The following is a 27,158-nucleotide window of genomic DNA, read 5'->3' on the forward strand; positions in this document are numbered from 1 at the left end:
ATTGTGCCTTGTACCTGGTAATTGGTGATGAGCTGTTGTGTTAAAAGCAGTTAACTAGAAAGGATTCAACCCTGTACGTGGGTGCATTCTTATATCTCCATTCTCTTCCCTTTGACTTTTTCACAGAATGTAAGAACAGTGCAAGATATTGTAGGCAGACATATTACTCCGTCTCTATTTTTTTTTTATCTGACTTATGGTTTACATTCCCTACTAAAATTTTAACTACTTCAGGTGCTCAAAGCTTGACACAAAATCAGATAACACATATATGCCATATGCTATTATTTACCTGGGTTGAAGGATCATTTTTGTCAATGAACTGGGAAATGAGTTATGGCAAAGTGCTATGCTAAGAACTGATTACATGGAATTCATGTGGTAGTAAAACTGAACAATTGGTACCTTAAGACATCACTATTCTTCTAAGCAAGCTAATGTTTCATGTATCTACAGCATAGGACAGAGATTATAGGTATCTGCTTTACATGCTTTACAGGAGTAATGATTTTACAAGATTTTGTCAAATATAATAATAATAGTATATTTTCTTTCTTCATAACAGACAAGTTCATTCTGGCGCTTATGCCTAAGTATTTCTGTCATAAGGCTCTTAAATGGCAAAGCAGTTGTTAAGGGACTGAAAAAAAAAATTCGAAGTGTTCACCTTGGTTACATTGAGAACTTAGGCAAGTAACACAAATCTCTCAATTTCCAGCCCCACCCAGAGATCTACTATAGTGCTTCTTGGTTTCCAAGAGGACAATGGGGCAGTAGCACTATTTACTGTTATCTAGGGTTTCAACCCCAAATACTTAACCAACCTCTTGGCATATTGGATTTTGGCCCGAGGTGGAGTTTTAAGGCCTCCTTTGCTTCTTTGTGTGAGATTAAACTAGAGGGGTTTGTGAAGAGGTAGCACCCCTTGATAGTTAAAATTAGGCTCCATCATTTCCACACTGTTTAAATTATTTGACCTCTCTGTGCTTTAGTTTCTTCCTCTGTAAAATAAGAATAAAAGTAGTATTAACTTCATATTGATTAAGCATTTAAATAAGTAACTATAGATGTAATATTTATATAACTAGCTTAGATAAGGGTCTGGCAAAGAGCAGACACCAGTAAATACAAGCTAGCGTGGTTCTAAATTATTATTAAACTACCAGATTGTATCCCTGTTTTTCTAAACTCTATTTTAGGTTTGCTTGAATCTTCTAATCCTATTAAACTAACTTTATAGGATGAACTAGAAGAAAACAAAGAGCCATAGGGAAGAAAAGACATTTAATCCCTATTTCCACCATGGTGTCAACCCTCTTTAAAAAGGTAGCCTGATCTACCAGTTACTTGTATCAGACAACCAGAGTCATCCTTGATAACTCCTTCACACCCCTCACCCCTTCCAGTCAGAAACCAAGTTCCGTATATTTTACCTTTAAAGATACTTTAATTAATTCTCTCTCTTCATCTCCACTACTGTTACCATCCTACCACAAACTCGTGTCATTTTTCATCTGTCCTATTCTCAAATTCTGTCAATACTCATTGGCAGTCCATGGCATTTAGAATAAACCAAACAGTCCTTATCACATTCTATAAGTGCCTGAGTGATCTGGCCTCCATCCAGCTCTCCAGCCCCATCTTGCCCCACTCTACTCCTCATTCACCAGGTCCCAACCAAACTGATTTCCCTTCTGCTTGTGGATTGATTTTGAGTGCCTTCCCACTTTCAGGCACCTTCCTAATCTCTGCCTGGAATACCCTCTCGTATCTTCTTTATCTGAACTCAACCATCCACTCTCATCCTATTCTTTTTTCTGTTTTCTCAAGGAAGCATTTCCTGAACACTTCATCCACATTATGTGCTCTTATTTTCCACTTTCCTGGAACACTGTGCTTCTCTTTCATAGAACTTAATACAGTTACAGTGATGTTGATATTGCTTTAATTATTTATTGAATGTGCATTCACATGTGTGAATGTGTATTCATGTGTGAATGTGTATTCATTCAATGCTGACTAAACTAGAAACTACTTAAAAGTTGTAGCATGTCTTTTCCACATTGCATAAACATTAACAAGCCCATTAGTGGTGCAATAAATACTTTTGAATTAATGAAAACTCTTCTCTCCTACTATCAAAAGTCCCCAATCTGTAATGAGGGCCATTTTGTAAATCATTGTTTCAGAACTACTCCACCTTTGGTGTGGAGTGAGGTATTCTTCCCCAAAGTGAGATTCTTCCCTAAAGGGAAGAATCAGGGGATTTGGGTTATAACCCTAATTTACGGCATTATGCAAACGTCTCTGAGACTCAGTTATCTCAGCTGCAAATTTTATGACTTACATTAAAAAATTGTGCTGTCTTTTAGTCCTAAATTTTTATTTATGAACTTTGACTCTAAAATCCTCCAACTAACCTCCCTCACACCCATAATTACTTTTTTTTTTTTTTTTTTTTTTTGCGGTACGTGGGCCTCTCACTGTTGTGGCCTCTCCCATTGCGGAGCACAGACTCCAGACGTGCAGGCCCAGCGGCCATGGCTCACGGGCCCAGCCGCTCCGCGGCATGTGGGATCCTCCCGGACCGGGGCATGAACCCGTGTCCCCTGCATCGGCAGGCAGACTCTCAACCACTGTGCCACCAGGGAAGCCCAATAATTACTTATTTTTTTTAACTATAAACTTTTTCTATAAGTCCCACATTAATAACTGTGCTTTGTTCAGGGTTGTTTGATAAAGTGTACTATGACAAAATGTATGGAGTCAATAACTTATTTAAATGAACTTTTATTTAACTCAATGGTAGCTATATTTGAAAAATAGCAGCATAAAAATGGGCGAAGCTCAGTCAAGGGGCAAAACACTTACTGTGCTTAGCAATTTCAACCTCCTTGAGACCACTCTGCTCCCATTTTCCAACCTTGCCTAACAAGTTTGCTTCTGACACTTCTCTACCCCATCGGTCCTCATCCCCACCCCAGCCTGTGCCCCCTCCATCTTCCAAGGTGGATTCTGTATTCAATTATCACAACAACCCAATGAAGTAGGTGCTAGTACCATCCTCCCATTCTACAGATGACAAAGCTGAGGCGTAGGGAGTTGGGTAGGTTGCCAAAGGCCATAAATGTGTTAAGTGGAAACAAGCAGAGCTGACTTCTCCACGAGGTACAGTGGGCACAGTACCTAGGACTCAAAAAAAATGTTCTAATTTCTTTGAAAATCAGCAGAAAAAAAGGAACTTTTAGGTTGATGAAAATGTCTTAACATGGTAATAGTCTTTTTATACCAACATGATCATAAAATACAATTTTATTGTATTAAGTCTCTTTGTATGTGTGTGTATATGTGTACTTACAAAGAGAGAGACAGAGAGAGACACAGGGGCCCACAAGGCAAAAGCGCCTAGAGCCCACTAGAACCTCCTTGAAGTTTGCAGTTGTATCTTTTTCCCCACATTGCTAAACAATAACAAGTACATTAGTGGTGTAACACTTAAATTTCTACAATGATAAAATAAGGTAGCCCTGGGGTCAGGATTTTTAAACACAGCTAGTGTAACTCCAGAGATTCTGTTCTAACCTCGGTAACACAGTGCTGCGTGAGGCCAAAAAACTGTTACTACATAGACACAATCATAGAAGGGTTCCCAGATATGTGTGGTCTCTATGTTTTTCCCTTAGACACAAGTCATTCAGTATTCTTTCCTTTGTGAGGTCCCAAAATGATTCAAGTGAATATTCTGTATAAGAATGTAATTCATGAGTAAAGTAATAATAACTGTTACTCATTTGGGTGTTTGTGGCTTACAAATCACTTGTTCATATGCCTTGGTCCATATTTCAATACCCCTTCATGCCTTACTCCCCAGTTTCTGCCCTTGAGGATTTACACATAGTTTTTCTTCCACAAAGACATTTTATTCCCTCAAGACATTTTCGCCTTCTTTCTGCCTCCTACTATTCCATTAGATTTTCACGGCTAACCACTAGTATGAATTGATAAAGTGGCTGATTTTATACTTTGGTTTAGTACTTGAACACATCTTTCAAATTATACCAAGAAATCATTAGTTTTTAAAGGGTTTTATGTAGGTGCCTTTCATAAGATATTGAATGTTGTGCTTTTGTTCCTAAATAAATCAACTAGCTATTCAGACTAGTGGGGAAAATGAAAAATCTTCTGTTCCCAAGCAGCACATGCCTGTTGTTATTCACCTTCCTGAGATCTGTTTCTAAGAGACCATTGCTATTGAGATTGTTAGCAAGTTCTTGAATGACAAATTTTTTCCCATAATATCATAATACACTGGATGATGGGTTGATGCAATATGGAATTTAATTAATATGAAACATTTTTTTAAATCCCCTTTTCTCTTAGGAGCTTTACAAAAGTGATGTCTTGAAAGGCAGAACTGCCATGTATAACAATGACTTAATTCTACCTTCTGTTATCGCTGTTTGAGGTGATTTCCCTTCTTTTCCCCTGTCTATTTCTTATCTGTCTACTAATATTATTTGTAGCAGCAGTCATTACAGAATCAGAGACTACATGAGATAAAAGAGACTTTGAGAGGTCATGAAGTGGAAGTACTTCATGAACGCTGTCCTGAAAGACAGCTGTCCTTAAATTTTGCGAAAGTGAAAAGCCCATTTGCTCTATTTGTTATTTGTTTTTATGATGTACCAGGCTAGCTTTCATTTTTTGACCTGTTCTTCCACCCTCTCCCCAATTCTTTCTCACTTAAGCCTAATGCCTTATATTATCCCTAGTTGCATTCAATCATGTTTGGGTGCTTTTTATTAAGTTTGTACAATACCAACGTACCTGGAAAAACAGTACCAAGGTGGCCATTGTTAGATGGGTACCAAGCTGTGTGACCTTGGGTAGGACTTGCCACCACTTACTCCTGTTTTCTTCCTTTTCAGAATCATGTTTGTTGCTGTTTGTTTGTTTATGCTGATAACTAAAGTCTTATTTTTATAAATAGAAATAAACCAATGGAGATAAATACCACCTCCTTGGATTGTTACAAGGGCGAATTGACACCAATTATCTAGGACATAGACTGATGGCTGGCAAATAGTTGTATTTTATTTGATAACTGTTTGTCATTAGTAAACTGTGAATTTAATACAAGAAACAGTAAGTTTAATGCACTGAGAATATGAAAAACATTAGCTACACATCCTAATAATCTCAGATGCACTCTGGAGATATACACAAATTATCAAGATTCCTGTGTTCAATAACTGTGTAGGATGCCAACTTGGCAATTAATTTCCTCCATTAGCACCTAAAATAAGCTTGGTGGGTCTAAATTACTTTTACTTCTTGGGTTGTTGTGGTGGCTATTAGTTGTATTTTAAAAAAGTTTTTAAAAACGAACTCCAATGTGTACTTGGAGACCTATTCAATACACAACACTGTTTGAATAATCAAATAAGTATTACTTCTTAGGACTTGTGAGGTATGCCTTTGGGAAGATCGCATTGCTATATATTAAAATATCTCTTTCTCTGTTTTATCTATCTATGATAAAAGCCAGGTCTCGAAAAAAATCTTGTAAAAAAATTATTATTCAGTGACTAAAACAGCATGTAAATTACACACAAAAATTTTTTTTTCTAGCTACATTAAGTGTTCACATGGCTTAAATCAGACCAGATGTTGCAGGATCTTAGATTGGCTTAGACTCAGCCTACCATAGAAATAAAATAAATTCTTTGGACACTTTTCAACAGATTCGGATAGAAATTACTCTCCCCCCAATTTTCTTTGTCAGCAATATATTAATGATAAAATTTTGCCCTGAATTCCTTTCTGACTTTTTCTTCTAACATATTACTTTCCTTGTCTCCTGACAATTTAAATATATTGTACATCATCAAGAGTCATGAGAGGGGCTTCCCTGGTGATGCAGTGGTTGAGAGTCCGCCTGCCGATGCAGGGGACACAGGTCTGTGCCCCGGTCTGGGAAGATCCCACATACCGCGGAGCGGCTGGGCCCGTGAGCCATGGCCGCTGAGCCTGCATGTCCGGAGCAAAAAAAGAGTCATGAGAAAATGTAGGAATGTCTCAATCTTAGCCATTAAATTATATATCTTCCCTTTAAGAAACAGAAATAAGAAAGAAACGGGTTTTGGAAGAATATAGTTTTTGGCAAACTGACCATATCCTGCCAGTATTACCTTACTATTTCTAGCATAACTTTGTATGATTATCTAGAGTTGACAACGGGGATCCAAAAATATGTCAACCCAACCTCCTTAGCCAGGAATCTGAGGACTGGCGAGCAGAGGCTACCTGTTCTAAAGGGTGATCTGCTATCAGAAGAAAGCTGGGTTTCACCTTAGATTTTCTTGGAAAGAGAATTGAACACAGAGAAAGGGAATATGTACAAGATGGGGGAAGAGAGAGAAGTTAAGGAGGTGGTTGCATTTTTGGAAGTAGTAAATTAGAGCAAGAAGAAGGCAAGGAGTTGAGCAATGATTGTCAGGGACATCATAAAGGAGGAACCAATTGGTTCCAGAGTTCCAAGAGACCAGGGTTCAAGGTTTCTACCATAGATTAAAAGTGACTGGGTTTTTTTGTTTTTGTTTTTTTTGCTGTACGTGGGCCTCTCACTGCTGTGGCCTCTCCCGTTGTGGAGCACAGGCTCCGGACACGCAGGCTCAGCGGCCATGGCTCACAGGCCCATGCCGCTCCGCGGCATGTGGGATCCTCCCGGACCGGGACACGAACTCATGTCCCCTGCATCGGCAGGCGGACTCTCAACCACTGCGCCACCAGGGAAGCCCGACTGGGTTTTTATTACAAAAAAAAAAAAAATCCAGGTCTTTCCAACTAGTCCAGGTAATGATGGAGAGTGTCAAGTTTTACTAGTGATTCCCTCAAATGTCTAACCTAGGGAAGAATTTGTACATTATACTCATTGAATCAAATTGGAATAAATAATTCAGAAAGTGGAGTATAGGCATCCAACTCTTATCTAATCAGAGAAACAAAGAAAATCAATATTCCCTCATTTTGCTTTTCTAGTTATTTTTGTTTTGCTTTTCCTGAGTTTTTTTGAGATGTGATTAATGCACACCCAGGTACAAAGGAAAGATTCCTTTGTAAACAACAGTGATTTTAGAGTTAGTTACATTTGCATCCTGTTCTTCTCTGAGTCTCTGTTAGTCTCTCACATTTTTATCGTCTTTTATTTTTTTCATGTCAGAATAAATCCCTCCTTTAAGTAATAACAGGTTTCTTTAGTGAAAATTAGATATGCATAAAGAGAAATCATGCAATTGAATCTTATTCAATAATGATTACATTTTCAAGTAAAATACTTTTTTAAAGACATGGTCAATATTTAAAGTAAACATATGTTTTAAAGAGTATTTTTAAATTTTATGGATTAAATTGCTTAGTAATCTTAATACTTTATGTATTTCCCTAGTGCTTTACTAAATATTTCTAAGCATTTTGATGCTCATTATTGTATTTGGTTTTAACAACACACTTGGATTAGCTGGGGCAAACATTTGCCCATTTGAAAAAAAGTGTAATTTATGCTATTTTTATGGGTTAATTGACAAAAAATACTTTTCAAAGCCTACCATCTGTACAGCACTGCAAACGTGAGAAGTTTTTGTTTGCTTGGTTTTTGTTTGTGAAAGAAAAATGCAGTTAAACAGTAGATAGTTTGATTTCTAGTAGAAATACTAGTGTAGCCGGTAGACTCTTTTTAAATGGCATACATAAAAATGGTCTTATGTTAAGGGTGCTTGGACAGTTCTTTACTCCCACAGATCAGAATCTTAGCATTAGATTGAAATATAATCAGAATATGGTTGGTAGTTTCCAAGTCCCTGCCTGGTGCATGGTACTTTTATATTTCTTTAGTATCACGCTGAGTTTAGGACTTCTATCCATTTCCTAGGGCTGCCCTAACAAATTATGAAAACTGGGTGAATTAAACGACAGAAATTTATTGTCTTACAGTGCTGGAGGCTAGAAGTCTGAAATCAAGGTGTCAGAAGAGCCATGCTCTTTCTAAGGGCTCCCTCTAGGGGAGAATTCTCCCTTGCCTCCTCTGGCTTCTGGTGTTTGCTGACAATCCTTGGCTTGTAGATTGATTCATCACGGGTCACATGGGCATCTTCTCCCTGTGTCTTCATATTGTTTCCTTCTGTGCATGTTTGCCTCTGTGTCTAAATTTCTCCTTTTGGAGGGGGGCCATAATTCATAACAGGGCTCAGTCATTTTCAAATAGAAAGGGCTACTCTAACATTTGTTTGTCAGCCCTATATGCCCTGGGCACTCAGCAGTTGAGCATGTTTCTCTATGGTCGTATTTATCACATTATGTTTTCTAATTTAGTTATTTGAGGACATTTTAGCTCTTCCACTAGATTTGATGCTCCATCAACAAAGTAATTGTGGCTTGTTCATTTTTGTATCCCCTCAAACCACCTACTTCTGAGTCTTCAAAAGAATAGGAAAGCAATAAACATTGGTGTTAAACTGAATTTAGAAATAGAGAGCTCAACAAAGCATATTAGGTTTGTTGCACTTAACAAGGAGACCAGTTATATGGGAAACAAAAGCTTTAAATGACCAACTTTTCACACACAGACTAAATTGTAAAGAAAAATAAGGAGAGGTTTGCCTTTCATTAGAGAGATTTCTTTAAAATAGAATTCAATAGCAATTATAAATAGTGCTGCAATGAACATTGTGGTACATGTCTCTTTTGGAATTATGGTTTTCCCAGGGTATATGCCCAGTAGTGGGATTGCTGGGTCATATGATCTTTCTATTTTTAGTTTTTTAAGAACCTCCATACTGTTTTCCATAGTGGCTGTATCAATTTACATTCCCCCCAACAGTGCACGAGGGTTCCGTTTTCACCACACCCTTTCCAGCATTTATTGTTTCTAGATTTTTTGAAATTGAGTTATTTGTAGTGAGGTGGATGGACCTAGAGTCTGTCATACAGAGTGAAGTAAGTCAGAAAGAGAAAAACAAATACTGTATGCTAACGCACATATATAGAATCTAAAAAAAAAAAAAAATGGTACTGATGAACCTAGTTGCAGTGCAGGAATAAAGATGTAGACATAGAGAATGGACGTGAGGACACGGGGTGGGAGGGGGAAGGGTAAGCTGGGGCGAAGTGAGAGTAGCATCAACATAGATACACTACCGAATATAAAATAGTTGACTGGTGGGAATCAGCAGCATAGCGCAGGGAGATCAGCTCAGTGCTTTGTGATGATCTAGAGGGGTGGGATAGGGAGGATAGGAGGGAGGCTCAAGAAGGAGGGGATATGGGGATATATGCATGCATAGGGCTAATTCACTTTGTTGTACAACAGAAACTAACACAGTATTATGAAGCAATTATACTCCAATAAAGATCTATTAAAAATTTTTTTTAAAAATAGCAATTATAATTGTAGCAATACTCCTAATAAAGACAATAGCCAAGCTTTTTGAGTGTATTCCTGGCCGTGGTCCTAGTGGCTTACATACATCACCTCATATAATCCTTGGGACAACTTTGTGGAGTGAAAACATTGAACAGTTAAGAAACTAAAGTATAGAGATATTACAGTAAGAAAAAACTTATCATAGTTAATATATGACAAAGCTAAGATTCAAGCCTGTGCTCTTAACCATTCCATTAACGTATGTGGTAGTTGCATGCTCAATTGTGAGATGTCAAAGAATCTGTATTCTGTAAGTATATTCTATTTCTAACATTATTAAATGATATACATTAGCTATATATTAAAGGCAACACGGTGGGGGTATACTTTATACCTTCCTAAAAAACAATTTTTAGGTGGTTAATTTAAAATTAGCATTTAACAATGAAGGAAAACTAAACCAAAAGAAATATTAATTTACTTGAAAAACGTACTCATTGGATCCCAAGCCCATTTAAAATAAGCCCCTGAAAACAATTATAATAAAAGATGCCAATACATCCTTAATAAGGTCAATAATGAAAACTATAGAATTACTTTAGGAGTCAGTTATGTGCTATATAACCAAAACACCATCTAACTCATAAAGTTATTGAGGGTTATATAATATCCTTAAAGCATCACTTGTCCTTTAAGTTATAAACCTTTAGCAGATATTTATAGAAGATGTTATGGAAACAACCTTAAACCTTTAACTATGTTAAACAGAGGCCACAGATCTGCATATGTGACGGATATTTTGCTAAATTTCCCTAACAGCGTTTAAGTGCTAGAAATATAAGATGCCAAAACACTGCAAAGTCAGCAGATAATATTACTAAGATTGTGAACATTAATTATGTTTTAACACGTTTATTTAAAATGATAATTATATTTAAATATGTTTTAAATTGAGCTCCAATATAACTTTAAACATATTTGATCAAAAGCACTGAAGTATGGATAGTTAAAAATATATGTATGATAAGTAAAAATCTTAGTATTTACCTAGTATAAAATAGCATATAAACTCATTATAAGTGAAATACTTCCCATTCATGTCATAGTAAACAGTGATAATTTAGAAAATATTTGCAGAATAATGACCAAAGTTTGTCTTCACTGCACAATAAATTATTAAAATCTGGTGGAGAAAAATATGAATTAATTGTAAATTAAGAGAAATAATTGAATGTCTACTATCAATACTTTGTGTTGTAAATTTTAGAGAAGATCAACTTGCAAATTCCTTTGAATACACCAGCAACAAAAGAAAACATTGAGAAATTAGATTTCATGAAAAAATTTTAAAAAGGGAATCAAAAGAAACGATCAACAGAGTAAAATGAGAACCCATAGAATGGGAGAAAATATTTGCAAATTTTATATCTGATAAGAGATTAAAATCCAGAACATAGAGAGAACTCCTAAAGCTCAACGGTAATAAAAACAAACAATCTGGTTTTGAAAATGGGCAAAGGACTTGAATAGACATTTCTCCAAGGAAGATATATGGGTGGCCAATAAGCACATGAAAAAATGCTCAACATCACTAATAGAGAAATTCACACCAAAACTACATTGCAATACCATTTCATACCCATTAAGATGGTTACTACCCCAAACCAAAACAAAACAAAAAGTCAACAAACAAAAAAAACAGAATAACAAATGTTGGCAAGAATGTAAGGAAATTGGAACACTTGAGCACTGTTAGTGGGAAAATGGTACATCTGCTGTGGAAAACAGTATGGCAGATCTTCACATTATTAAAAATAGCATTGGGACTTCCCTGGTGGCACAGTGGTTAAGAATCCACCTGCCAATGCAGGGGACACAGGTTCGAGCCCTGTTCCAGGAAGATCCCACATGCTGCGGAGCAACTATGCCCATGTGCCACAACTACTGAGCCTGCGCTCTAGAGCCCACAAGCCACAACTAATGAGCCCGTGTGCTGCAACTATTGAAGCCCACACGCCTAGAGCCTGTGCTCCACAGGAGAAGCCACTGCAATGAGAAGCCCGCACACCGCAACAAAGGGTAGCCCCCACTCGCCACAACTAGAGAAAGCCCACGTGCAGCAACGAAGACCCAACGCAGCCAAAAATAAGTAAATAAATTAATTAATTAAAAAAATTCTTGTGTAAAAAGAGCATTAACATATGATCCAGCAAAAATCCTTTCACATACCTTGTCAGGCTTCAGCTGGGACAAACAATATTCCTGGCAGTACTGAATATCCCCTTGGACACAAGAGGTGTCCCCAAATATGGTGAAAAAGATACTACCCTCCCAAGATTCAGAGACACTCCTAAAGAGAACCAAAAGAAGGACTCACACAATTTCCTTGAGAGCTGGCAGCAGTCAGTAGAACCCTAGCCACAAATAGAATGTGACCTGCAGTTTTGTCCAGGCATATTTTTGGGTCCCCCAACCTGACAGTTGTCAAGCTAAGTTCTCAGGACACAAAATACAAACAAGAAGACTATAGCTGTCTCTGGAAGAGAAGGGATGAACAATCAATGGACAGCCAAAAGCAAATTAAGTCACAATTCAAAGATCTAAATCTTACAAATGTGTTTTGCCTGAATTTGGAATAGAAGGGACAACATGAAATTTTACCTTTCTCTCTAGAGATCTGGGAGAGCTGACTTTGGTAAGAGATCTTATTCTTTGCTGGTTTCTGCCAGCTTTCCTAGGTCCTGTCTAGGTTCTGGGGCCAGTGTGGTGTCCCAGCAGTCCTCATGCTGGTCAACAGACACTGTAGAGGTGGAAAAGTAATTTTTCCTGTATCTTTTCTGGTGAATGCTTGGGTGAGACCCCTTTTTCTCTAGGGTATATCAAAAATAGATGTTTGTCTAGGTTAAAAGTTCTCTATTATGGCCACTGTAATTCAAGATTATCTTTGGTAAGTTTAACCTGCATTGTTCAGCCTTAAAACAAAAATTTATTAATCTGAAGGCTCACACTGGACACAGTCCAGCTTAAGTCAGAAACCTGGTCCAGTTTCTAAGTAGGACCCATTCTGACCTCAGATTTAGTCCAGTTTCTGACTGAGTCTGACCCAGGCCCAGTCAGGCCCCAGATGATTTGTGGACCCAGTCTAGAAGAAGAAATGTTCAAATAAAATCTCACAGCTCAGGCTTCCCTGGTGGCGCAGTGGTTGAGAGTTTGCCAGCCGATGCAGGGGACGCGGGTTCGTGCCCCGGTCCGGGAAGATCCCACATGCCGTGGTGCGGCTGGGCCCGTGAGCCATGGCCGCTGAGCCTGCGCGTCCGGAGCCTGTGCTCCACAATGGGAGAGGCCACAACAGTGAGAAGCCCGCGTACCGCAAAGCAAAAAATCAAAAAAACTCACAGCTCATAATGCAAAAGCTGCAGAGCTAGGGTCCTAGAGGACATACTCATGAGCTCTCAAGGCAGCAAGAAAGCGGCAAGCTAAGGGGCTCAACAGGTACCTATGTGTGGTAGCTCATTACTCTTGGGGGCTGTCAGAGGTCTCCTTCAGTTTCTTCTTCTGACTCAGGAACTATTAAGACATAAACTGAGGCATATTAAAAATGTAAGTTTATTTGAGCAACAATTGATTTGAATCAGGCAGCATCCAATCTAGCAGATAGAAAGGAGCTCCAAGGAGCTGTACAAAATGAAAAACTTTTACAGGCAGAATGGAATGGGAAAAAATAACTTATACTGGCAAAAATGTGGGTTAGTTATTGCAAGTTACTTTCCTTTAGGGAATGGCAGGGGTCTATTAGATCACCTAACTAGTGCTGATCAGGTAGTTCCTGATTGAGTGGTTTAAGATTACATTTCTGACGGAGCCGAAATAGTAATTGTCTTGGTTTGCTCATGTGGGACTTAGCATATGTGACTCCGTCTTGGGCTTGTTGTCTTGTTTTTGACAAACCCGTGTCTATTCATGGACAAATGGATAAGTGTGGTATATACATAACATGGGATATTATTCAGCCTTCAAAAGGAAAGAAATTCTGACATATGCTACAAGATGGATGAACCTTGAGGACATTATGCTAAGTGACAAAAGCCTGTCACAAAGACAAATACTCTGATTCCAGTAATACAAGGTACTTAGAGTAGTCAAAATCATAGAAACAGGAAACAGAAAACTAGTTGCCAGGAGCTTTATGAAGGGAATGGGGAGTTACTGTTTAATGAGTGTAGAGTTTCAGTTTTTCAAGATGAAAAGAGTTATGGAGATGGATGGTGGTGATGATTGAACACCATTAGGAACCACCACTAAACTGTACACTTAAAAATGGTTAAGATGGTGCATTTTATGTTATGTGCATTTTACCACAATAAAAACTTATTTAAAAAATAGAACAGACATATATTCCCAAATGCTAAAAACAAACAAGCAAAGAAAACAAAACAACTTTTGAATAACTAGATTGAAGTAGTAATGTGAGAGGAAAAGGAAGAAATCAACTAAATCATTCAATTAAAGTTTATTGAGTGTGTACTATTTCTCTGAATTAGATTTGAATGCAATGGGGAGAGGGTGAAAAAGAAGCGAGATTTCATTTCTCTAGGAAATGTCATTCTAGTGGGGAAGCTAGAGAATAGTAAAGTAGTCAAATAGATAAGCAATACGCTTATATGTTTTGGTGTTACATAGGAAATCAATACACTGAGTAATAAAACAGAATAACTTGAGATGGAGTGGCCAGTAAAAGCCTCTCTAAGGGGACAACATTTGTGCTGAAACTTAAAGGATAAGAGTGATTAAGAGAAGGGCTGAAAGAAGAGTAATTTACATAAAAAGAATAATTGAAAAGGCCCAAAGTTAAAAAAAAAATTAAAATACTGTTCAAAGAATCAAAGGCAGTGCAAATTTGTCTTCCTATGAATCCAGTAACTTAGGTTATGTGGCCCAAATTTAACTATTCTTCTTAGCCCTTTGCCATTTTGAGTTATTCTTGAAAGTCTGGTTGATGACAAGCAAAGAAGATATGGGGACTAATTAAGGGGGTGGGGAAGGGGGAGACTAGAAATGAAGAAGCTGAATTCTGATCCCATTGGGCCAATGAAGAATAAAAGGACTGGAAGAGAGAAGAAGAAAATTGAAAGGAGCAAACAAAGAAGGAAGACTCTAGGCTTTGGAAAAAATGCAGGGTAGCCAAGATTGTCAGAAAACTACAGGCAACCCCGTGTGAAGGAACTCCCGGGATTTCCATAGAACATGCACATTCTAAAGGCAGTTGAAGTCTGCACATACAACTGACAGGGATCTGAAGTAAGAGGGAGGGCGGAAGCAAGTTCTGGGCAGTGTCATGCAGATAGAGCTAAAGGTAAGAGACAGTTTAAGGAACAGTCACAGTGTTTCCTTTGGAATGGCAAGTGAAAGAAAAGGATTACCTGCCTCCTTCTCAAACTAGAGCTAAATCACAAAAACAAGATTTCATCAAACAGTGGGAGCCTCCAGGAGAGGGGAGTAAACCTGCCTTTCTTATTCAACATGTAGCTTAGCTCACTCAAGAGGCAAAGAACAATTAGAGTTTTTAAAATGTATGGTTAAGTAATATACACAAAGCACATATTTTAAATACAACTTTCTTAACACAGTTATACGTACACAGTTTTAATATTTCTGTACCAACTTTAGTACTTAATGATAACAGTGGGTAATCTCGATAGAACTATTTGGCTGTTGCATCAAGATTCTGTGAATTTTCAGAGAAGAAAATTTCTATTTCACTGAGTAGATTCAGGCTATGTTTTCAGGAATGGTTGTGCAGTGTTTGAGAGCTAGCCAGTCTGTGTTCTAAGAGGTAAAAAATGGATAGGAGGTCTCATCTGGATCCTCTATTCATATATTGTTCACTGGGTTCTCTCCTACAATCGTGTGGTTGTATGGTCCTCCTGTGCGAGGAGCAAAGGGCTCCTTAGGTTCAAGCTGTGGAAAAACATCCTTTGTTCACACTATTTTTACTCTCCATGTAGCACTTCCAAAAATCTTGAGGCCCATGACTGCCACATCCATGGGTAGAATATATGTAGTGCTGTGGGAATGTAAATGAGAGCAAATTGGATGATTATGCTTGATTAAGTATCTAACATTCATTCATTTAAGCAGTATTTTTTGGAGTGCCTCCTATGTGCCAGGTACTGTTGATTTCCCTACTGAGAAATCACCAGGGAATAAAACCAAGTCCTTTTAGAATTTACATCCTGGGGAGGTAGAGGGAGAAAAGATGAAAAAAAAAAAAAGTAAAATTATAATACATCAAATGTTGATCCCTGCTGGATAAAAACATGATAAAACAGCATCAAAGGAATACAGGTGCCAAGGTAGGAGGGTGCTTTATACAGACTACTTTATGTAGTAAATGTAGGCATTGCTGATGAGATGGCACTTGAACAGATACCAGAAGGAGGGGAAAAGGAGGAGCCTCAGGAATATCTGAGGTAAGAGTTTTAAAAGGAGTAGAAACAATGAAAGCAAAAGTCTGGATGTGGGAATGTGTTTGCTGTTTCGGGGAGCAGTAGGGAAGTCAGTGTATTTTGAGCAGATTAATGCAAAGAGGATAATGGTGGCAGACAGGATGAGAGGGGCGGTTGAGATGAGAATGCAGACAATCTTGTAGACCAATATCCAGACTTCTTGGTTTTCCCATCGAATGAGGTACAAAGTTAATGGAGAGATTTAATTTGGGAAGCGATTGAATTTACAGTATTTAAACATTTTTTGAATAGGTAATACATTTAGGTGGCTTATGGATAAAGATGACATAGAACAGTTTTACACTACAAATTCTTGCTCTCATCCCTGTCTCCATTCACATGATTTACCTACATTTTCAGAACCATTTTTGTTAGCTCTTATATAAGTTTATCTTCAGACAAATACAAGGATTTACAAATATATTTATATCACTACTGCCTCACTTTTTACACCAATGTTTGTCTACTTTATTTACCATGTTTCTTCTTGCCTATTTTCATTTAACTGTGTATTCTGGAGACTTCTCTATTAATAAATAGAGATTACTCTCATTTAAAATTTTTATACAGCTGCATACTATTCCATTGTATGGATATACCACATTTAATTAGCATTGACCTATTTCTGTCTAGTTGTTTCCAATTTTTGCTATTATAACAATGTTGCAGAAAAACTACTTAATTTTATATTGATACATGTGAAGTAGTATTCAAATGAATACATACTCAGAGCTGAGGTTGTTCTGTGAGGTTATAGGTGTATACTTTTGATAAAGATTGCTAGATCCCTTTTTGAACTTTCATCATCTTTACTCTCATTAGCTATCACATAAGATATAATTTGAATTTATCTTTTTGAGAATTACATTGAGCATCGTTTCATATACCTATAGGACAATTATGTTTCTTTTTTTTCCTGTTAAATGCCTATTTCTTTCCTTTGCTTATGTTTAAAATTAGGTTGCTGGTTCTTTTTTCTTTTTAACTTCAGCAGCCTTTAATATATTAGGAAGAATAGGCTTTAGTGTGTTTTATTTGTTACAAATATTTTTCCAGTTTATCTTTTTGTTTTAATTTGCCTTTATTCTTGCCTTAATTCTTTGTTTTTTGCTTTAATTTTTAATAATAAAATGAGTGACAAACTTTCTAAAGGCAATTTTGGCTGCTTTGTTTTGTGTAGATTACAAATGGGTATAGATGGAAACAAGGAGGCAAGTTAATAAGCTACTGCAGTAATACAGGGGAGAAATGATGGTGGCTCAAATTAGCATGACAGCAGTAAAGAGTTGGAAGTTATCAGATCTGGGGTGTACTTTAAAGGTAGAGCCAGCAGAAATTGTTAATGGATATGGGCTGTGAGAAGGGGAAAAAGAAGATTTGAGGATGAAGACAGTGTTTCTAATCTGAGCAACTACAAGATGGATTTGTCGTTGACTGATTCCATGGAAGATACAGGTTAAGGATGAAATTTCCAAAGGTGAGCAGACAATTGGATAATCAAGGGAGAGCTATGGGCTGGAGATAGAAATTTAGGAGCTGCCAGTATATAAATAATGTTTAAAATCATAAGACGGAATAAGATCCCACAGGGAATGAATGTAGAGGAATAGGAACTGAGCCCTGAGGAAATGAGGAAAAACTAACAGAAGAGAATGAAAAGAGATAGCCCTTGTATTTGGAGGAGAACGAGAGGGCTGAGGTCCCAAAAGCCAAGTGAATAAGTATTTCCAGGAATGAATAAGCATCCTTACAAAATGCTGCTTATATGCTGAGTGAAAGGGAGGACCAAGAACTGTCTATGTAATTTAGCAATGTGAATGGTGTGACTTTCATAAGATTTATTTTGGTAGAGTAATAAGATGAAGGAAGAGTAAGGATACAGTCAATTTTAAAAAAAGCACAGATATTATAGCATATGGTATGTGTTGGGCTGTACCCCGCAGGTCTGCAAGCCCTGTAATTGCCCAGCCACAAGACCAAAGAAGGAACCCCGTGTCAGCGACCAAGACATCAAGGGTTTATCAGATAGGGGACCTTACATGTCTGAAGCAAGGTCCTGGAGTGACACCCCAACCTGCCACCCTGCACGGCAGATGACAGGCAAGACACGGCAGAAGTCTTCCTTCCCTATTGGGGAGGTTGTGGAGATGAGGTTACCAGTTTAGGGGGAAATGACATCAGGTTGGCTCTTCAGTTGCCAGGGAAACCAGCAGAGGGGCACATCCCTCACAGCCCCCTGGCATTAACAGCCATCTTGGGGCAGATGTTTCCCCTTTGATAAACTACCGTAGTGGAGCCATTCTGATCTAAAGATTAGGACAGTCACTGACTGGGGCAGTGGAGGTGAGGTAGGGGAGGGGCAGGAAGCACATAGGCAATTATTGATTAAGCTCTGTGATTCAGAGGTCAGTCATATAGTAATTCTGTTTTTAGTTTTTTGAGAAACCTCCATACTGTTTTCCACAGTGGCTGCACCAATTTACATTCCCATCAACAGTGTAGGAGGGTTCCCTTTTCTCAACATCCTCACCAACATTTGTTATCTGTGTTATATATCCAAAAAATAAAAATAAAAAAATTCAAAATGATATGTGAACCCCAATGTTCATAACAGCATTATTTACAATCGTCAAGATATGGAAGCAACTTCAGTGTCCATCAACAGACGAATAGATAGAGAAGATGTCGTACACACACACACACACACACACACACACACACACAATGGAATACTACTCAGCCATAAAAAGGAATTAAATTTTGCCATTTGCAGTAACACGGATGGACTTGGGTGGTGTTATGCTAAGTGAAATAAGTTAGATGGAGAAAGAAAACATTATATGATGTTACTTATATGCAGAATCTTAAAAATACAACAAACTAATGAATATAACAAAGAAGCAGCCAACTTACAGATACAGAGAGCAAACTAGTGGTCACCTGTGAAGAGAAGAAAGTGAGGAGGGGTAATATAGGGGTAGGGGATTAAGAAGAACAAACTATTATGTATAAAATAAGCTATGAGGATATATTGTACAATACAGGGGACATAGCCAATATATTATAATAACTATAAATGGAGTATAACTTATTTATTCAAAAAATAGAAGAGGGGAGGTCAGTCATATGAATAAGTCTAGGAGAAGAAAGGACTGGTGGAGCAGGAACTATACAGAGAACAAGAGAACAACCATCCTGAGTGGCCTGATAATACAGTATTCTAATTGAAATGATGCAGTAGAGAGCACAATTAAATGTTATAGAAGAAGAGAAACATGTTGGCATTATGTCCTTGAGTTGATTAGATAACATTTGGTCTATCCCAGATTATACTGTTTGGTGTTCAAAAGGAACATGCAGTCAAAGGGTTCTATTTGCTCCAGCCTTACTCATCTGTCTACAGATAGGAGTAGAATAAAAAGAAAATTAAATTGAACCAGTACTTCAGCACTTCCAGGCAATTATGAGTGATAGGGAGGTTTGTGTTATAGTTGATGCTAGATATGAGATTATAGACCGTGGGATTCAAACTGGCCAAGGATGAAGTTAGGACATGAAAGGGTGAAAAACAATGGAAATGTACTAGAGTAATAGCTTATAGGTTCTAGGGTAGAATAGCAATTGTTGAAACTGGGAAATTAATGAGAAGACCTTGAAAGATAGAGGGTGATGTTTGGAAACTAGAATGTCTGAAACGGAGGTAATGGGGAAAATGTATTAACAGGTTGAAAAAAGAGAAACAACTATTGAATAATATCATAGTGTGCTATGGGATAGAGAACACTCATTTAAAGAGAGAAATTTAAGGAACTTAGAACCAGGATTTTGGAAGGATTATCTGTGTGACTATTAAAATGGTTCAAGAGCAAAGACAGGAGAGAGGAACAGTAAACCAGGTACCAAAATCTCCACGGGATGAATGGAGATTTTGCATTAGTCAGTAAATGATAACATGATGTCTCCCTTTTAATTTGCTTTACATAGCTTCAGTTTTATATCTAGAACATCATATTTATCATTAGTATTCAATAATACTTTAAAAAGTATATAAATCATCTAACACTAAAAAATAGTCCCAAGAACTTTAAATCTGTGTTTACTTTCTTCTTTGAAACTCCTATTTGTTTGTTTCTTTGTTTTCAGAAAATAGCGTGCTTGCTTTAACAAACTTGGATAATAGAGCATGGTACTAATTACTTTTTTTTTTTTTTTTTTTTTTTTTTTTGGCGTTACACGGGCCTCTCACTGTTGTGGCCTCTCCCGTCGTGGAGCACAGGCTCCGGACGCGCAGGCCCAGCGGCCATGGCTCACGGGCCCAGCCGCTCCGCGGCATGTGGGATCCTCCCGGACCGGGGCACGAACCCGTGTTCCCTGCATTGGCAGGCGGACTCCCAGCCACTGCGCCACCAGGGAAGCCCCTAATTACTTTTTAAAATTCCTACTCTGTTTATCTTCCATCTCAGACTTCAGCAATGCATTTATTTCCTCAAAGTTATTGCGTAGGGGAACCACTGATTCTTATATATTATGTGATCTAGTACCCTTATTTTATAAGTGACAGAACTGAGACCCATAAAAAGTGTTGCTTGTTTAAGGACATTTGTCTAGTTAGTGTCAATTCCCAGTTGGGTCAGGATACCAAGATTAATGCCCTGATTTCTGGTCTAAACTGACTTTATGTAATGGTGTGGGAGTAGGTCTGATGAGGTTGCTCTAAAGATATAGCCAAATAAATCACATAGACTCTAGGATTTGGTTTTGACCTGCCCAATCTGCTCTGCCATTAGAAAAAAGAAAAATTCTAACAAATTATAACTTGTTTCCATTCTGAAAAGGGGATGAGCTATAAACTTTTTACACTCTCAACTTTGGGACACTATATATATATTATATATATAATATATATGCTATATATTATATATGTATTATATATATAATATATTATATATATATTATTTATATAATATATATAATATATATATATGCAGCATATATATATGCTGACCCTTTATTATATATTATATAACATATAATATATAATAATAATATAATAATATAATATATATTATATAATATTATATATTATATATTGTTTTTTTCAGTACCAATAAGTCTTTATTCATTGTATTTTCCCAAGGAAAAGAAGGGGAAGGGAAAAGGGTCAGCGTGTGTGTTACAAAATGATAGCAAATGGGAAAGGAAGTACCTGGCACAGCAAAATCAACCAACAAATAAACACTGCACAGATGGGGTCGCCAAAGCCCAAGGGGGCTCAGTCTCCTGCAGTTCAGTAATGAGGGGAAGGGATGAAGAACAGGTACATGCTTTTCTACCCTCCCTCCCTCCCTCCCTCCCCATAAATTCAAGATTTCACACAAAGCTTTTGTTTCTAGCAGTAAACATGGAGTTAATTCGTCCATCTCCTGTTAAACAATCCTGTGGCCCCTTTGATGTAAGTTTCTTGCACCTGCATAAAAGTTCCTGAGTGACTTGGCTATATATTCATCTTCCCTTTCGTTGTCTCCCAACCCCACTTTCTACATGGAAGGCCCCCTCGTTGCTCCTCTCTACCCTAGGATTAGAGATTAAAGTAGGTTTTAATCCCTCCAAAGACAGCAGTCTGTTTGGCATGAATCCAATCGAGGAATGGTCATGACTCAGGAGATTGGGAACAAGGGATGGAGAGTTCTTAGCTTCTTCAGGATTTTTGCACAAATCATTTAATCACAGACACCCCACAAATTAAACGTATAGGTGTATGGACTATTTTGGGGGGGCACGAAGGGGGAAAGAAGAGGGGGTAGGAATACAGTTTTTAGGACAGAAGATCTTGTTCGAAATAGGAAACAGGGGAAGGGGAACACAAAGGAAAGTGTAGCTCAAGACCTCCCACTTCAAGAAGAGGGGCCCCCAATCTTATGTTTCAGATCTTTTTGGCTGGTGCAGACCTTTTGTCAAAGATGCTTTGGCTATTTTTCTCAATATAAAAAGAAGTTTGTAAACAATAAAACCCCCAAAGAACATGGAGAAGACCAACACATTATATTTACACAAACTAGGCCACCTAGCAACCACCAAATCAGCTACTTGTGAAGTCCTACGAAGCCCAGACAAATACAATAACTAGAGGGGGGCAGCAGTTGGGGGAGACAAGAACCCAGGATCAGACACACATCATCCAATGCATTCTGTTGCATTTGCCCTGTTACAACACAGCGAGGTAGGTTTGCAGTGATCTCACAGCATGTAAACGAAACCCCCTTTTCTCCTTTAGCTACCGTGATACTAATTACTGTGGCAGCAGGGCAGGACACTGGCTCTGGGAACCACAAAGAAGCCATCACTGATGGTCTCTCTGGAAACCAAGGAGGAAAAGCCCAGAATTGTTAAAGATTAAGGATCTTATCCTTCATATATCCATCCCTGGACAGCTCAAGACGGGTACCGAGGCATCATTCTTCAAACCTGTCCTTGCCAACTCACAGTTTTTACAAAAACACGTACAATACACCCTGCTGTGTGTGTTAGGCCTAGCCCAATCCAGTGAAGGATGGACCTGGTATGTAAAGCGAGTCCTGTGCCCTGGGATTAGAGGTCCGGAACAGGAATCCTTTATCACACATACAGATGACCTCTGCCTAATCTTGGCTTCCCCTCTCTGCACGTTTTACCTGGCCCAGCCTCTCCTAACCTCTCTGTACCACCTTTTCCTGTTCAGACCAATTTCCAATCTTTCAGTAGAAGGAGACCATGTCATGGGGCAACCCAGTTAAAACCTAGTCTCCCATGAAACGTTGAAGATGGAGGGGTTTCAAGAGGACACTGTGGCAGAAAAGCCAGCTCTAATTGGCAAAAATGAGGTAGTTCAATAGGCTGTATGCTCCAAATAGTTGTCCTCTCTGGTGATAGAGCAACAAAAAGTATTCCTGCTGTGCAGACCCGGAGCTGCTGCCGACTTATCCCTGAGATTGTTCATGTACCTGAGAACACAGTGCAGGAATGAGGGCCTTAGATTAAAATACACAAAAATACAAAACCAGAATATTTATATTATGAAAAAAACAGTTAAAATGCACAAGATACGTCATTCGCACACAGCTAGTGCAGTTGGCATCCTGGAGAAAGTGGGACCCAAGGTTCAGTCATCCAAGGGAGCCAATAAATAAAATTGTATTGGCCCGGAATGGAGTGGGAGTGAGCTTAGAAGCGGCAGGTCTGCAGCTGTTCCCTCAGCCCCCCTTTTGCCTATCATCACAACCCACTGCTTGGGACAGTTCTCAGCACTCTGTCCTAGGAGGGGGTTATGAGGAGACAGGATGCGGAAAACCCTGCCTTACCCCTGAGATACTTCCTCCCACAGAATGCAGTGGCTTGTGGGTTTGGGTCCATCAATCTGGTCTCATGCTTAATCTTTTCACTCTGGCACAGGAAATATTATTCCATATCCTTCTTAAAGAGTAAAACAACTTCCCTATCCAGGCCACTTTCAAAAGCTGGAGATTCTGGGGGTGGAGACTCAGATAAAGCATGCAGGAAGGGTTACCCCCCAAAGCCCTCACGTGCATTTGGATAGAGCGTGATTGGAGTTTCTTTGCCTCACCCCTTCCCTCCACCAAGAGGGAAGAGGGGATGACGCTGTAGACCCCGGCCTGAGATATATGGCAGTGCCAGCTGCCCCCTACCCGCCCTGTCCCCCCTTTCTCCACTCTGCCAATTGATGCCTGTTCCTCAAAACTTTCTGATCACAAACGGATAGCCCCTATCCACTGTGGCTCAATTCTGGGCCTCTGGGAGCATGGCAGGGCTATGGATCTCTTCTTCCTCCTCCCGAAAGTAGGCTGGCTTTCCCTGGGATCTGGGAGCTTGCTGGGCCTTCAGTGGACGCGAGGCTACCATATGGTTGATGCGCCGGCAGAAGTGGCACTTCTTGGGCTGGGGTGGCCGTTTGCATTCCTTGGCATGATGGCCTAGACCTCCACACTTGTAGCACCTATCTCCCTTTGATCTGTGTTTCTGCATGTTCTTCCCTTTGGGCCGCCTCTCACTCCCAATGCAGGACACCCCACCAGGGCCGGTGACTCGGATAGATTCCAGGCCCTTGGCAGACTTCTTAAAGGTGAACTCCACGGCCTCACCCTCCTTCAGGCTCCGGAAGCCCTCCATGTGCAGCTTACTCTGGTGCACAAAGACATCCACCGGGGGGTCGAGTGTGACCCCGACGCGGGCAGTCATGGACAGGAAGCCGAATCCCATGCGCACGTTGAAGCACTTAACAGATGCCGGCTCCGCGCAGCAGCTGCGGCTCCTCGGCCGCCCGGGCCGCGTCCTCCTGCGCCTCCTCTGGCCACCTGCAAACTGCTGGTTTGACACAGAGCTCATGGTAGTCGGCTGAGCCCACGGCCCCGGGCCCCAGGTCGGCCGGCAGCTGGCCCCAGAGAAGTCCGGAGGCAAAGGGCTATATATTTTTAAAATACCCACAAAAGTACTCATGCTGGCATCCAGATTTTATACACACTGACTGCCATTTACTTTAATCAAGCAGTGGCCTCCACTATGTCAGTCTTGGCTGTCATGAAGCAGAAAATGGAATACTGCCTCAGCAGACCCTAGAGAAATTCTATAATGGAACTTAACTCACTAAATGACGGCTAATAATTATATCACATAGGTGAGACAACCACTTGAAAATAAGCTTAGTATAAAGCAATGTGGGTATCGAATAGAAACATTTTCATTCCCTATTCAAAGGTATCTTGTTTTAAAATGTACCTTATATCTTATCTTCATGTCATATGCAAGTAGACAAAATCTGGTCTATACTAAGAAAGTAAGGTTAAGAATATTTTCCAAATTATAATTTAAGGAAGAAAAGCCAAAACTAAAAATGACAGTTTAGGAAGGAAAGAGGTCCACATTCTGAGATATATGTTGTTTAGAATTTCCAGTATTAGTTGTCAATTACATGTATTTTTAATTTATTTTATTTTTGGCTGCGTTGGGTCTTTGTTGCTGCACACAAGCTTTCTCTATTTGCAGTTAGCGGGGGCTACTCTTCGTTGTGATGTGTGAGTTTCTCATTGTGGTGGCTTCTCTTGTTGAGGAGCACGGTCTCTAGGCAGGCAAGCGGGCTTCAGTAGTTGTGGCGCACAAGCTTAGTTGCTCCGCAGCATGTGGGATCTTCCCGGACCAGGGCTCAAACCGTGTCCCCTGCATTGGCAGGCAGATTCTTAACCACTGCGCAATCAGGGAAGCCCTACGTGTAAGTGCTGAATGCGCAAAGTTGCTGAACTCCTTAGCAAAAATATAATATCACGAAAATGCTCACTCACACAAACACACACACAGACATACAAAGAGAAGCCTCTAGAAATTTTAGGCATCAGAGAGAAGAAAGCCATAGAGATTTTTTCCACTTGAGATTCAAAGCATTTATCATTTGCACTATACATTTAGCAATTTAACTTTCTTTTATGTCTCATGTTCTCAACTCAATCATAGGGTCAAGAATTATTCTTAGAATCTGTACTCCCACAGCAGTGAGTAGGGTGCCCTGTACAATGATAGCTCCTAATGACTGTTACACACACCTAACAAGACAAACTATTGTCTAATTAGGAAAGGAGGGAATCAGAAATGATAAGAGTAACACTGGAAAGCCCCAGAATGATCATTACTCTTGAATTTCCTAATATTAAAGTAGATGTATTCATATTTAGAGAAAAAGGTCATTTGAAAATAGACTATGAGTAAAAAAGAAAGCCTAGCTCTTTAGTTCTATACAATAACAAAATCTTACTCTAAAATTCCCTTTTCAAAATATGAGTTCTTGAAGACAAAAAAAAAAAAAAAACTGTTAGTCTAGGAATGTTTTCAGTTACATTGTCCTAAAACACAGTCAAATGTTTATTTTGCCTTTTATTCTTATTTCTTTACGTTCCCTATGTAGACTCTTGAGGCAAATAGGAGTGATCTGTTTCTATTACCTTTAAAAATGAGGAAAAAAAAGTGGTAAATAAGGATACAGAGAAGAGTCTTCGGTCTTTTCTTTGTCACGCTGTCCACAAATAGCTGAGGGAGGTGACGGAAGAGAGAGGTCAAGAGACTGAGACAGACCTGGGTCCACCTCCACCATTTCCTAGTTGAAAAGGAAATTCTTAGAAAGTTGTTAGCCCTGCACCTCAAACATAGTAAGGATACAATGAGGTCATCTATTAATATTTTATCACTTCTGACACAATGTATAAAATACCCTGTGTTTTGATAATTCTCCCTATGAGAATATATCAGGAGGGTTTTGCTTTGTATTGATAGCATGATAGACTTATATAGAACTTTCACAGATACTCTTTTGAAACCACTTCAAACTCTGGAATCACTACTTTTTCACAGCTTCTCCCTTCTCCTCCAGTCCCAACTCCCTCAACTAACGTCACAGCCAGGACTGTATCAGGATGGCTCTGTAGCCATCGGCCATCTGCCATCTAGAACAGCCTTCCAGGAGTCTCCATTCCATTAACTATCTTTAAAACTCAGCTAAAAATATTCTCTTCTTCCTTGCCTTATATATTTTAACTCCTTCCTGCCAGGGATTTTAACTTTGTAACTTAATGGTTTTTTAGCCTTAATTTTTTCTAATATTAATATAAATATTCAATTTAATTCACCCCACAGATGATGATACATTAAATACAGGTATAACAAATTAGCCTTAGTTCATGATGTCAATGACTTTTTTAAAACAAACATTACATCATGAAATAATGCAATCAGTGCTTTTAGATAGCTGAAAAAAATTGCAAACTACAAAAGATGTGAAATTAAGATATTTCATTAAAGAATGTACTAAGAAAGAGATGTGGAACTAAGATATAATTTTGAGGTTAAATTGGGAAGGAAAGTCACTAAGGTAGCCAGATACCTGACAACCACTTACAAAGAATCGGCTCTGTTCAAGTCACTGTGTTAAAAACTAGAGGGTTGAAGACTCCAAGTGTATAATCTAATAATACACATAAATGTAATATGAGGTGTAATTTTCAAGAAGAATAAAGTTGGAGGTCTCACACTTCCTGATTTCAAAACTTAACTACAAAGCTACATTAAAACAGTGTGGTACTGGCATAAAGGCAAACATACAGCCTTTTGGAATAAAATAGAGAGCCTAGTAATAAGCCCTCACATATATGGTCAAATGATTTTCGACAAGGGTGCCAAGACCATTTAATGTGGAA

General features: G+C 38.8%; 1 pseudogene across 1 annotated transcript; it reads right to left on the reverse strand.

Annotated features, from left to right (window-relative positions):
* Positions 1 to 23,700: 23,700 nt before the first annotated feature.
* Positions 23,701 to 24,306, reverse strand: LOC309805069 (protein lin-28 homolog A-like; annotated as a pseudogene). The gene has a single exon. The product of its transcript is annotated as a protein lin-28 homolog A-like (transcript).
* Between the last annotated feature and the right edge of the window lie 2,852 nt (positions 24,307 to 27,158).

This window comes from Mesoplodon mirus (genome assembly GCF_964341445.2).
Source record: "Mesoplodon mirus genome assembly, chromosome: 5".
NCBI classification, from domain to species: domain Eukaryota; kingdom Metazoa; phylum Chordata; class Mammalia; order Artiodactyla; family Ziphiidae; genus Mesoplodon; species Mesoplodon mirus.